Source organism: Crocodylus siamensis, chromosome 2 (genome assembly GCF_052110815.1).
Source record: "Crocodylus siamensis isolate JL-2025a chromosome 2, ASM5211081v1, whole genome shotgun sequence".
Taxonomy (NCBI): Eukaryota; Metazoa; Chordata; order Crocodylia; family Crocodylidae; genus Crocodylus; species Crocodylus siamensis.
Window position 1 is genome coordinate 254,805,261 of NC_143396.1, and position 13,952 is coordinate 254,819,212.

At 46.7% G+C, this 13,952-nt stretch overlaps 1 protein-coding gene across 6 annotated transcripts in view; it reads left to right on the forward strand.

Annotated features, from left to right (window-relative positions):
* Positions 1-13,952, forward strand: part of TMEM63C (transmembrane protein 63C) — an 85,710-nt gene that overhangs the window by 29,954 nt on the left and 41,804 nt on the right. Inside the window, exons 1-2 of one of the 6 annotated variants that reach the window (XM_090033757.1) lie at positions 5,448-5,593; positions 6,302-6,527. The exons of 4 other annotated variants lie outside the window; for them this stretch is intronic. The gene's annotated coding sequence lies outside the window, so the exon portion shown is untranslated. Of the gene's footprint in view, positions 1-5,447; positions 5,594-6,301; positions 6,528-13,952 lie in introns of those variants that run through there. One more of the 6 variants, XM_090033758.1, reaches the window with a different exon arrangement.

Genomic DNA, 13,952 nt, shown 5'->3' on the forward strand with positions numbered 1-13,952 from the left:
CAGCTCCTGCTCCCCAGCTCTGGCGCATGCACATTGTTATATTTACTACTCCTCTGAGGCGCCAGCCCTGGCAGCTTGGGGTCTCTGAGCCAGGGCCAGTGAGATGCTGATGGCAGTGTTGATTCCAGCGCCTTGAACTGTGATCAAGAAGTGCATCCTCTCTGCAGCCCCTCTTACCCCTCCTGATGACTGCCCCACTGGTCCACTGATGCTCAAGTTCCCCTGGGCTTCAGTTGCACTGACCTTTTTAACATGCTACAGTCCTGGACCTAGAGAACAAGGAATAAATAACGCAGGATCTGAGGAACTCTCCATCTGTCAAAATCTGAATGGGGTGGCCTGAGTGTGTATTTCCAGGGACAGTTGCAGTGGCAGCTCTGGACCATAATTTCAGTAAGGGCCCCATAGGCGTCTTTAGCAACATGCCTGATCGTTAATTAGGAGAAAGTGTGGCATGATGGCTGCTTCGGAAAATGTGGGCTGTTCTCTGAATACTTGTTGTATAAGAGCCCCTTGTGATAGATAACGTGTATACTGCCCAAGGCCATGGGGACCTAGTGCCTTCAGAAGGAGGCAAGGCTGTTAAAGGGATATAGGCTTGTTAAACTTGGACCCAGATTTAGAGTCTGTAAAAGGAAACGCCTACAAGTCTGTAAACCAGGGGAATTTCCTCTAATTCATTTTCTTTATATTTCCTGTTGGAAATCCCTTTAAGTAAATAATAATTTCTTTCCATTATTTATAATGCAGACATCAAGTGCAGAGTTACCTCCCTACCCAAACAGGGACCTTGTAACAATTGTGCATGAGAGTGCAAAAATATAGCACTTTTTTTTTATTATTCTTGGTCAGAAGCCTTCAGGAGGCAGGGTGCATAGCTGTCATGATAGCATCATTAGTAGGAGTGGAGGAGGGAGTTTTACCCACCCCTCCCCCATCTAATGAGTGGAAAGCCATGAAAGTTGCATGACAGGCCCTGTGCATGGAGCTTCTCCATTGCCAGATCCAGTGTATAATGGATCAGTCCTGCCTGCAAGATCTGGCCTATGGACCAGCCCCAAGCCACTCATCTGGCCCAAAATGCAGAAAGTTTGAGCTCCACTGAGTTAGACTTCTATATTGGAACAGCCCAAGATGCAAACAGGACCTGAGCATGCTTGGCTGATCACTGGGCAAAGATTTGACTAACATGCAGAAGATCTGCATTCAGTTTCCAGCTATGCCCCTCACTTGCTCTGTGGCTTAGGCAACTGAGTGACTTCATCTCTGTGTGCTATAGTGACCCCAGCAGCCTTTGACATGCTACAGGTGCAGGTGTTATTAGAGTGACTGATGCCAAGCAAGCAGCTGGTCCCTGCCTTGGGGGAGTTTACAGTCTTATTAGTTAATGTTTGTTCAGTGCATTGCAGATATAAAGCTCAGCGTAAGTGCTAAGTATTATTACTGTTAAGGCACAGTGTGTGCAAGCAGGATATTGAAATACCAAACAAACAAAAAGGGCCGAGAACAAGCAGATTACAGTGACAGCTGTGCGAGGTTTGGGGTTAAGGGGCAGTGAGGGGAGTTGAGACAAAACAATGCTTTTGTCTGCTCTAGTAACTCTTTACTTGTACAATTCCTGCTGGGGATTTGGAACCATTTCTGCCTTTTCACACCTGGGCTAAGTACAGACAGTCAAAAAGTCCAAGGCTGAATCAATTTCAATCTTTACAGGTTAGTCTAAGCTGCATAGATTGACCCAATAAGCTACTGAACAGACATTCACTTTTGAGTCCAGAAATGCAGCCACATGCCTACAGTGGCCCAGGCCAGAAGCTGAGGGGCACTAGAGTGTGCCTCCCTGCCCAGCTGGAGCAGGCAGCTTGTGCCAAGGCTAACCTGCTCACCCTGTGAGGGAGGCGGGGTTTGCAGGGGAGGTGCAAAGCATCCTGAGATGCTAGGAGACTGTGAGTTTACTTGAATCTGGAGGGGATCTGGGACAGAGGTTTAATAAAGTGATTTAACTCAAATCAGTTAAGTCTGATACTTTATCTTAAATTGATTTTGGCCATTTTGAAAACAGTTTATGTGCACTGAACTTCTGTTGTGTTACAGATATGAGCTGGTTTTCAATCACTTATTGTGATTATGTGTAATTTATGTAATTGTGTGTAATTTATGTAATTTCGTTTGTGTGTAATTTCTGTCCTTAGCCCTGGGAAAATTGCTGGGGTGGATATTCAAGTCTTCAAGGCACCTTGTATTCCCTACTCTGACTCAAACAGTAAGGGCCTTTTGCAAGAGACACTTAGTTACGTGTTAGATCATAGTAAGCATTACCCTGCTGTATTAAAACTTAGAACAAGTTTTGAGTAGTTGCATGGTAACATTTGCCGCAAGCTCTACCATTGTCTTTTTTACATGCACATCTCATTGCCCCAGCCCCAGCACTGCATTGGAGTCTTGAACTGGCCCCAGCATGGTGCGGGAGCTAAAACTGATAGTGGAGGCTTGGAATAGCAGAGTAGTCCCTGGCTGAGGTCACAGCTGGATGAGGCCCTCAAATTACTTGTATTATCTCTGTGGAGCAGCCCAACAATATCTGAACACGTTACTTAATGTAGTCGGGAGATACATCTTGCATAAAAAGTCCTAACTTTGCTAGGATCTGATCAGGCTTAGCACATGTTTTTACTGCTTGAATGTGTGGATGCTTACTTTTTAAGTGCAGTTTGTGCATTTTAACGGTCCTGTGTGACAAGGCCCAAAGATGATTTCAGAGGTGTAGTGAGCTCATTCAGCACTGGAGGGCATGGGATATGCTAACTAGTGTGTGCAAAGGGGAGGAGGGAAGAAATCTTACTTTCCTGGGCTCTTGGCACAGGGAAGGCAGCTGCTACTGCTATTGCTGCCACTGCTGCTGTAGCTGACTCTGCTAAAGCAGCCACAGCAGCAGCTGCCTTCCCTGTGCAGAGAGCCCAGGCCACATCAACAATGAGAGAGTCAAGTGGCAGCAGCCCCATGGCACAGGCTCCCTGGGAGCCATCCCTGAGGTTCTGTTCCCCCCCCCCTTTCCAGATACACTACTGGGTGCAAGCTACCCCTACTAAGAAAAAAACTCCCAGGGGAGAAGGCGCATCTTTCCATTCACTGCTTCCCCCCAGCCTCACAGATACACTGCTGGTTGTGGGGTTGCACTGCCCCTGCCATGGTAAAGCCTCCTTGTTGGGTGTGGGATTCTAGTACTCATTCCTACTCAGCACCCAGAGCTGGGGCGCTACTGGCCCTACCCTAATTATGTTACTACCATGATTCTTACTATAGTTCTCAATTACTTCTTTTTAAAGTGCTTGAGTGGAAGTGCACAGTGTGTCTTGATTCTGCCCAGGAGTCACTTTGCACTGCTCCCAAGCGGATAGACATATGCTGAAAGTTGCAGTCCTCAGAAAACAGAATAGTGGTTGCTTGCCTCATGTGCTGCCTCCAGCAGGTCTGGCTTTCTGTAGGAAGCGCATTTGCCCAATTCTAGAGGAAGGTAAAAAATGTCAATTTTGCCAAAAACGTGTCCAAGTCATTTTATGAGAGAGGTAAAGATTTTTTGAGGGGGAGTGGGGAGGTGAAACCTTTTATCAGAGCAACTGCAGGGCTGGGAAAAAGTTAGAAAAACTGTTGAATGCAAGGCAGTCTTCATCAGATTGAAAAGAGGCCTTTTGAGAAAGTCCCTATCAGCATTTTTATTTCAAATTTTTTAAGTTGGTTATGCACTAGAATCCCTACTTACAGCAAAACAAAATGTTGGTATGTGTTTCAGTAATGATCAGAATTTGTTTTTAAATATTGAACTATTCATGGAAAAAATGTAGAAATAGTGAAAAACAGACCAAATCTGTTAGCATCGACTCTTTCCTGATAAATACAGTTAGTAAAAATAGAATTTGCAACAAAAGTTTCTTGTTTACAAATTCAGTTGGTTCTACCATACATAAACGGTTCTACCATACATAAACTATGTGTATACGCATACTATACATATAATGGTACAGTTTGTCACATCTGCAGTTGAACAAGCAGATCTTGGATTGGCCTTCTTAGTTATTTATGGACTCACCAATTACTTCCCTATTTATTGGAAGACTGTCATCCTTGTATTGAGGGACTGCTGCTAACATAAACTATCATGGTTGCTAGCTCAGATGTGGAAGAACCACTAGCTCCAAATACACTGGTCCTTGCATTTTATCTAAAAGAAACTCCCTAAGCTGCAATACTATTCGGGTTTGTATATTTTTGGGGTTTTCCCAGCAGAAAGCAGTAACGCACATAAGGATGCCTGATAAAGGTAAAACTAGGCACGCTAGCCTGTTTGGAGCATGCTTCCCATTTTGAGGAGCACAGTTCTTTTAAAGGAGCTAAAATACCTTTGGGGTTGAATTCTTGCCAGTTTCTGGCAAGGGCAGCTCTCCATCCTTTGCCAGCATCACTACCACCAAGGTTGTGGACAGTTTTAACATTTATACCAGTGTGGAATGATACTAATATGAACTATTATGATGTAACTGTTATGTCTGCCTGCTCCTATGTCGTCTTGTATTCAGGGTTAAAGTTGCAGAGATATAGGTCACTTAGATGACTTTGGAATCATGCATGTGTCACAGTTGCATCATAATTGCTGATGCACTATCCCATGTGTCAGCTCCTCATCCTATCCCTTTTTTAAAGCAGTTGAAAATGGTCTGTCAACTGCCTGAGATGCTAAGGCCAGAACTAGAACGGCAGGTGTGTTAGCACCCTAGCATATACCAGTCTCTCGTTGCACAGGGTAAGTCCTTGAGTGTGAACAGTGAAAACTGGGTGGTGACAGTAATTTTCATCCAAAGCCCTCTGCCACCTTAATATGCAGCTGGTGTGTTACTAACCACTAAATACAGCCACTTCTGGGGTGGATGGTAAACCTGCTTAACATACAATGCAGCAACTCCTGAGAGGATGTGAAGCTGGGAAAAATAGACCAGTGTTAAATAGATGTTAGGGTCTGGAAGGGACCGCACGAGATCATCAGGTCCAGCCCCCCTGTGTTTGGGCAGGAAAGACTCAAACTCATGTTTCATTCCACCCAGGGGTGGCAGCATTTCACCAGTATGTGTGTAGCTAACAGGTATGACATGGCTTGGAAGTCCAGGAAGTGCTTTGGGGCACAACATACAAAGGTGCAAACTGACATATGACTCTTTTTACTTATTTGTTTGTTTTCTGTTAGAGCAGGAGGTTTTTCCCAAACTACTTCTCCAGCCAAGCAGGTTCCTCTCTCAGTGCATTCTTCACTTTGTTTTCATAGGGCTTTACAAGCAAATTCCCTTGTAGAGTTACTCAGTGTCATTTTCTCAATCTGACAGGTAGAGCGACTGATCACCTGCAACTGTGTGCACAGCTGGGAATTGAACACAGACATTGCTTGCTCCTAGGCCAGTGCTCAGCTCAGTATGCCATGCTATCTCTCTCTGTCTGGGGGAAGTGTTTGTGTAGCTGTGCCAAACTCTTTGTACCATTTCTCTGAAGAGGCTGAAAGCTGATTCCAGCCAAGAGTTGTGCAGATGGAAGAGCTCTTACACCAGGGGTGAGCAAAATGCAGCCCGGGGGGTGGATGTGGCCCACCAGGCCATTCTGTCTGGCCCGCAGGGCCCCCCCAAAGTTAAGAAAATTAATATTTATCTGCCCCTGGCTGCCAGTCATGTGGCCCTTGATGGCTTGCCAAAACTCAGTAAGTGGTGTTCCGCCCAAAATAATTGCCCGCCCCTACCTTACGCTGTGGTGGCATTACCTCTGGCCTCTTCTCTTGCTGTCTTTGAGCTTGACAGTTTTCCAGCTGTTTTATAACATACACCAAGAGGGTAGGACAGGAGAGAGCTCCACTTTTTGCTTCCCCTCTCATGTGCTGTGCCCTCACTAGCCCAGTAGCTAGGCTAGACCCCCATGACACAGGCAAAGCTGCTAGTTTTTGCTGGCAGAGGAAGCTGTGGGAGGATGTTTGCTGCAACTCAGGGGTCCTGGTGTAGCCTTTGTTCCCTGGAACAAAGTTAAGATCAGAGATTTGTTCAGATTAGAGATTTGTGATTGAAAAGGCCTGTTGAGACAGCCAGTCCATCCCAGCCCCTCCTCTGTCAGCCGGCACTGGATCAATCATTCCCAGCATCCAAAGAGGGCGCAGAAGGGAGGAGAGATGTAAAGTGGAGGAAGGATGCCAGTTGTTTATGCATCGATATGCATGCACACACACACTGGAGTGGGCTCTGCACTGAGGGCATCTTTCGTCTTGTGTCTGCAGAGATTTCCAACTGCAGCTGCTGTGTCACGGAGTTTCCCAGCTCAGAGGCCGCTCCTGGGAAGTTTAGCAGGACGTGGTAGAGGGGTGGATTTGCAAAACCTTTTGCTGTGCAGGATAGTCCTTCACTCAGCCAAGCAGAAGCTGCTGCGTCTGCCCTTGGAATAGTTCTGCTGTTTGCCTGCAGTGTGACCCCTTCCAGCCCTGGATCCAGCTTTTGTGTCCATAGGTACGTGACAGTTATAGGAGACTTTTGTCTGTGTGTGGTTTGTGTGTTCAAGCAGGCAGTTCTCTTTTCCACGTTAACGCAACTGAATCAGGGTTTCCAAAGCATACTCTGGCCAGCCTGTCTGGTTAGCAGAAAAAGGTACTTGGGCCTCTTCAAATCAGGGTGTGCATATGTGAGGGTGAAAGGGGGTGGGGGTGGTGAAGCAACTTTTAATCTTGAGACTGCAACAGCTTTTTAATATGTGGTTTGTGTCAGGACTTCAATTAGTGGGTGTCAGCTTGGAGCTGTGTGCATGTTCAGTACAGAGCCCTGTAAGATTCCCAGGTACTTTTCATCTCAAGGCATTGGGGAGTCAGTTCCAATGGTCCATGGTCCACAGTAGCTTATAGCAAGAAAGCAAGCAGTAGCTGCCTTTCTCCCTGCATTCCCTCTCTCCACCTGGTTGAGCTGCTGAATGAAAGGCTGGGGGTAGAGACTGAAGGTAGTTGGGAACATCTGAGGTTGGGCACAAAGTGGGGCTGGAGGAGAGAGGACATGGAGATAGGACACGAAGGAGAGAGATTCTTTCTGCAGACTGATGGTTGTGGAGAGCACCTGTCTGATGTTTCATTGAGATCCTGAGCATTAGGCCAGTTGTGCTGTTGTGGCCTGAGGTGGGGCAGGGTTCTTCTCAGCTCTGACAAGACCTTTTCCACCATAAAGCAGGAGACTTGGCTACCCTTCTGTTCATAACCAGCCCACAGGAAACCTAATGAAGCAGCTTAGGTCACCAGTGATTGGGCTGCATCCTCTGTGCCTTTCCTCTCTCACATTTCATTCCTCCTTTCTCTACTTTGCAAATCAGACCTGAGCCCTCTTTCTCCCCTCCACATTGTTTCCAGACTGACCTAGCTCTGCTTTTGTTACTTCTTTTCTGGAGATCAACCCCCTTCACTCTGTAGCTTTCATTTCCAGGGATAATAGGGGTTTCTTGTGCTGATGTGACTTTTTGTGTACCCTCTAATAAGGAGTAAGGTCTTCAGCCCCTTTTTGAGAGGCACTTGAAAAACGACATATATTTTACTTGTTGCTGGTTCCCAGATTACCCAGACCTTTTAAAAAAATCCAGCATCTTCGTGTAGCTGTGCATTCTGTTAATTGGCTGTTCCCAGGGTTGTGAGAGGCAGAGTTACCCCTTTTGCTTTCGTTAGAACGGGCTCTGAATCCCCAGCTGCAGAAGAAATTGATTTCTACTCTTTATTGGTTCCAGCATTACATGGAAGCCCTTTGCTCCCAGCCTCCTCTGCCTCAGAGCTGCCAGATGGATGCTGCTGGTATTTTCCTTTTATTTTGCACTCAAGAAAAGCATGCATCTCCAGTGTCAGGAACTGCTCTGACTGGATGGCAGTGTGGGTTGCATGTCATCAAATCCTTATTAGCCATGCTGTTTGGATCTAAGTAGCCACATCACTCATTCTAATACTTATGTAAAGCACTAGAAGGGATTGGAAGCAGGAAAGAATGAAAAAGGAGAGAAAACATTTGAACACGCTTATCTTCCTCCCTCCCCCTCCTCTCCTTGCATTTGTGTACTTGAGTTTCATTTGGCCAGGCCATACCAACTGAAAGGTGCTGCTCTCCCTTGCCTGTTTAGGGATACCATGCTGCCCCACTGCTCAAACTAGACGTGTCTTGGGGTTAAAAAGAGCAACTTCGGGCTCCAGAACTCCTAAACCATAAACTTCACCAGCACTACATTTTTGGGGCCAAGTTCATGTCTGTATGAGTTTGCTCCCCATCCAGAAGCTAAAATATATCGCTGCTGTCTGCTGCTGGGCTTAAGAAATCTCGTCCCCCTGAGTTAATAATTCCAGTCTGGGATTTCCCTGTCCCTATCCTGGATGAGCAGACCTCACTGACATGGGCTGAGCAGGTGGGGAATGCTGCTTTGTCTTGCCTTCTCCCTTTGAACCATGAACCTGGGATCACTTTTCAGAGGAGAATGATCCAATCAGGATGTTGGGCCATGCCTTCATCACTGATATTTTAACACCATTTCAGCCCTCCCTCTGTTACTTCCTATTTGAGTTTTCAGTGAGAAGGATTCCATGAGTACAGTCCTGAGACTGCAAGATGCCCTTCTACTAGATAGGCTTTGACAACATAGGGATGGACAGAATGGACCCAGCTGATGAGGTCAGGCTTGTACAAATGGGCAAAGTCACCGAATGTACTCCATCTCCTGGGGCTGTTTTCTGCTCCTGTCCCCAATGTTTAGACAGTAACATTGCCCTGAAGTAACTCAATGAGCAAGGAACATGGAAAGACCTGTGCTGAGAGGGAGAGGGATTTGCAAAGCTGGTCTTGTAAGGAATGGTCTGATGCAATTTGCCTTTGTGCAGAGGCTTGCATGAGGACACCTGACATGGTTGAAAGCATGACCAAGGGAGAATGAGGCTGAGCCTAGAGCAGGAGTGGGCAAAATACAGCCCACAGGCTGGATCTGTGCTGCCAAGCCATTCTATCTGGCCCATAGGGCCCCTAAAAAATTTAGAAAATATTTATCTGCTCCTGGCTGCTTGTCAAAGATGACAGGAGCCAGGGGCAGTAAGATCCAGGGGGAGCCTCAGCAGGAACCAGCAGCCCAGCCCCATCCCACCCCCAACCATTTCCCTGGCTGCCTGCCTGCCCACACTGCTCCAGCACCACATGGCTCCTGGCTGCATCACCAGATTGGGGAGCATGGGGCCTGTGCTGGTACCCAGGATGGAGGGGAAGGTGTATGAAGAGACTGTGTGTGTATTTGTAGGGTGAGTCCCACGCACACACCCCACCATACACATGCACCCACACCCCCCTTGCACTGCCATATGCACAGACCCCCATACCTACATCCCCTCACACATCTCAGCCACCCTTCCCCCACACAGTTCCCCCACAAACTCCGTATCTACCCACATCCCATGTATCCACATGCATACCTACATGCTCCCTCACCCCAGACCTATTCACCCCCCACAGGCATACCCACACCCTTCCCCACATAACACACACCCAAAGCCCACCACAAACCTATACCACCCTCCCACAAAATACCATGATAAGGCTTCATTTTAAGCTATTATATGCAATCACCTCTGTGTACACTACACGAACACATGTAAACCAGGACAAAAATATTTGTTGAAATCAAATTAATGAATGTTTTAGATATTTGCTTTTTAGAATATAATTTGGTATTTTTCTGGTTCCAGCTGGCAAAACCCCTTGCTGAAAGGAGTACTTCCTAGGGCAAGGGGAAGGACTTCTGGTGGCAAAGGTCAGGGGTATGGGGACGGTACTTCCCATCACAAGATGGTGACCGGGGGTGGGGTACCTGCTTGCCAAACCTCGGTAAGTGGCGCTCAACCCAAAATAATTGCCTGCCTTTGGGCTAGAGGGAAAAGAGGTTTGAGATGAGCAGGGAGATGCATTGAGGCTGCTGCAAGGTATGTAGAGCCTGTGTGACCTCTGCGGGGCAGGCTCTCGTTCCAGCATGAGAGAACCATACAGAGTGACACGCAGAGCCTGGTGGCAGAAGGGATGAAATGGAAAGGGGCATAGAACAAGAGAGCTCTGGGAAGTTGTAGAAGTCAAATCCTTGGAGCTTTTTAAATGCAAGGAAGTCAGTTTTGAGTTGTGCCTTGAAATGAACCTGGAGCCAGCAGTGCTCTTTGAGTAGGAGGACAATCTGACTGCACTTCTGTGTATGTTTGTTGGAAAGGAGGCAGCAGCATTGCACAGGTGATGGAGTCTGGAGAGCCTGGGCTCAGAAGGCCACAGAGAAAAGAGCTGTAATAGCAAAGCAAAAGGACTGATGGGCTGGCTGAGATTCCAGCAGAGTTCAGACGAAGGCATAATCAGATGCTCAAATAATGAGTCTGCAGGGGGAGGGTGAAGGTAGATACCATCAAAGCAGTTCTTGGTGGGACAGTTGCAGCTGGATTCTGGGTCTGATGGTGCATCCTGGTCAGTGGAGCCCTCCAGAGGGGATGTCATGAAATTCCATTGAGACGCTTGAAAATCCCAAGTCACTCAGGCATCCAGTCTCTGTTCAGGACTTGCTGGACAGAGCAAAGTCCCGAGCGCTTCCTGGTGTGGTGTGAGCTAATGTTATTGGTGGCATGGGGCAGTGTGAATGTGCTTCATCAGGACTATTGCCTAATGGATAGTGCCAGCTGGTTACTTCATAGCAGCTTCTGCTCAGCACATTTCCACACTAAGGAATAGGTTTTTCCTCCTGACACTGCTTGGGTGAACTGCAAGCTGCCAGCTGGTTTTGGCTGAAAGGAAGAAGCTGAGTTGCTGCCATATTGGCAGCTCTGCAGAGTCAGAGGGCCCAAAAAGACCAGTCAGTCAGCATGCCTAGGAGAGCTTGTAGCAGAATATGTTGGCCCCTTCCGTAATCTCAACAGCCTTTTTTCTGGCAGGCCTCAGAGACAACCCAGCTTATATGATTTCCAGATACCATAGAACAGAAACAACGGGCGCCTGGGAATGTGAAGGTGATTCCAGGCAGCCGAGTCTTCAGCGTGGGTTTGGGGTGAGAGGAAGCTGGAGTGCCTGCAAGGCAGGGCAATGTGGTTCCCTTTAAACACATTTTTCTTCTGAGGCAAAACTTGTTTGAACTGGAGAGCCCTTTTGTGCTTGGTGAAAAGGGAATGATGCCCTATTTATAAGTGGAAGAAGAGCCAGGAAGATTCCAGGGAACTCTGTAGAAATTGGAAGGGGGGGAGTTGGTCTGAGAGAGGGAAAGGAGGCACTTGAGGATTTAGGGAGGAGAAATGTGTTGGCCACACTTGAGGGACCTATGTCCCATGAGCTGGGCTGGAGTGTGGGTGTGGAACAGCCCCACAGTCTGCCTCAGACACAGATTTAGCCCTCTCATGCATCCCCCCCCACACACAAACACACACATCAGTGTCTAGCAAAGACACCCCCAGGGTTCTGCCCCTAAGACGTGAGGTGAATGAGATGATGAAGAAGGCTCTAAGTCCCTGCCTCACAGCATAGTTTTGGTGGGTCATGCTTTGGGGGTCCCTTCCTCCATCTCACGTTTCTTGAGTGAGAACTGGGTGTGGTGGGCATGCCTCTTCCTGCCTCTCTGAGATCAAGTGCAGCAGAGGTCATGGTGACCCTCCTGGGCCCAAGCTGCGCCCCCCAAAGCTTGTTCTGAGCTCAGCACTGAGGTACCTTTCCCAGCCTTAGCTGAGTATTGATCCTGCCCTGTGTATTGCTGAGTCAGTGCAACCAGCTCAGGTTTCCACACCGCCCCCCCTCCAGGGCTTGCTACAGATCTACAAGGTCAGACATCTGAGATTCATCTATTCTTCCCAGTGAGTGGGGATGTTGTCCTAACTTTCTCATTACATCCTTTCCCACATTCTGTTCCCACACGGATAGAAGTGACTCTCCTGGCAAGTATCTGGGAAGGAGTGAGGTTGGAAAAGAGCAAGGTAAATGTGAGAGCAGTGATGGCTAGGGGGCAGAGCCTTGAATCTTGTGCCCATGAGCTAGTCCTTCAACCTTTTTGTGTCTCAGCTTTTTCCCTCTGCAAAATGAGGCTGATAATCCTAATCAACCTTCCAAGGAGACTGTGATAAGAGCTAGTTAAATACTGCCAAAAAAGAGTAGTCTGTGACTAAAAGTCAAATGAATTTTAAAAGAATCTGCTTTGATGTTCTCCTTTACCTTGGCTTTCTGTGTGGGTGTCCTAACAATTGAGTTGGCTGGCAGGGGCGTTCAAAGGAAAGCCATTTTTTAACCAGAGATTGGATGACATTCACATAGCAGATTTCATATTCAGAACTGCAAATCTGACTTTGCATGTTACTGTTCATCCAGTCAGAAACAGGAGACAGATTTTGTGTCCAAACAAAACAGATTGGATATGGAATAGTCTCAACAAACCTATCGAAAGAGAGCTATGGATCAGGGGTGATTTACAGAAGTTGGCAAATCCCTTGGAATAACTTCTCCGAGGAAATCACCATTGCTGATCACTTTGCAAACAAAAATAAAAACATAATATAATAAATACTTCATGCTGAATGATTTCATTCACCGTTTGATGGGACTTTGAGATCCTCCAATTATAGACAGCCAAGCAAAACACTGCTACTATAGTATGAAGAACACAAGATTTGTCCAATACAAAAATATCTGTATTATTTAAGAAAAACATGGGGTAGTCCCAGTTTTATGTATAAATCAGATGTTTATTTTTATTATCGACACACATATATATATATACACATGCTTAAAATCTTATATAAAACTAAAACTTTGCCCTGTTTTAGCATTTTTCACCCAAGTATCCTTTGCATTTCCATTGACACGTCCTTTCCTCAGTCCTCTCCAGCCTGATTCTCTATTTCATCCTCCTTCTGTCCTCTGTGGGTCAGGGAATGGTGACTTTGTCCCTTGTTTGCACTGTGTTTGACACAGTGATCTCCTGAGCTTAACAACAGCTAAGCACCTCAAAGTACTTTGTGTATGTGAGGGAATGGACTGATGCCTGTGATGTCATCCAGTGCTGTCCCCATTTTGCAGAGAGGGAAACTGAAGCACTGGGAGGCAGGGGGAACAACTTACCCTAGGTTACACAGTGAATCAGTAGTATAGCTGGGAATAGAAATTGGTCTCTTGATTCCATGTGCCCTGCTTGATCTGTTTGAACACGATCGCTTGCTGATGTTATCTGCAATGTATTTCATCCCAAGAACTTAATGCATTCTGTATACAAAATAATCTAGCACATGCAAACCCTGAAACCACTCGCAGTGTGGCACAGATTTGGTTTTATAGCAGGCAACAATGCACACAGTGGGAAGTAAAGCTTAATGGCATGACTGGAAAATTCGGGGGAGGGGGCGGGATTTAAGGAAGAAGAATCCTATGCAAATCCAAGTCACAAGAATTTAAGTTAAACTCAGTTTTCTTGTTGAGGAAGTTTAGAAAAGCCAGTTCCAAGATAAAGGGAGCTGGGACAGCTGTGTGTTGTTCATCTGAACAGCTTTGAAATGGAGAAGTGGATGTCAAAAAGGCATTTTACTTAACCCAGCTTTTCCTTTTAAACAAGTGCCTTCATCTCCTGCACTAATGACCCATAATATTGCTGTATGCAGTGCCATTATGCAACTGTTTTAGAGGCCTGAAGCATTGCACAATATTGACATGTGAAAATTCATCTCATCTGTTCCAATGGTAACCTTAACTCTTCCCAACAAGATGTCGTTATGCGGAGGCATGACAAGCTCATTGAGAGCCTGGAGCAGGGTTATGTAGAACAGATGGGGAGTGAAGGGGAGGAGGAGACATAGATGAGGGGAGGAAAAGACTCTCCACTGGCAGCAGTAGCCCCATGGGTGGGCTCCCTGGGAACTGACCCTAGTGCCCTGTTTGTTC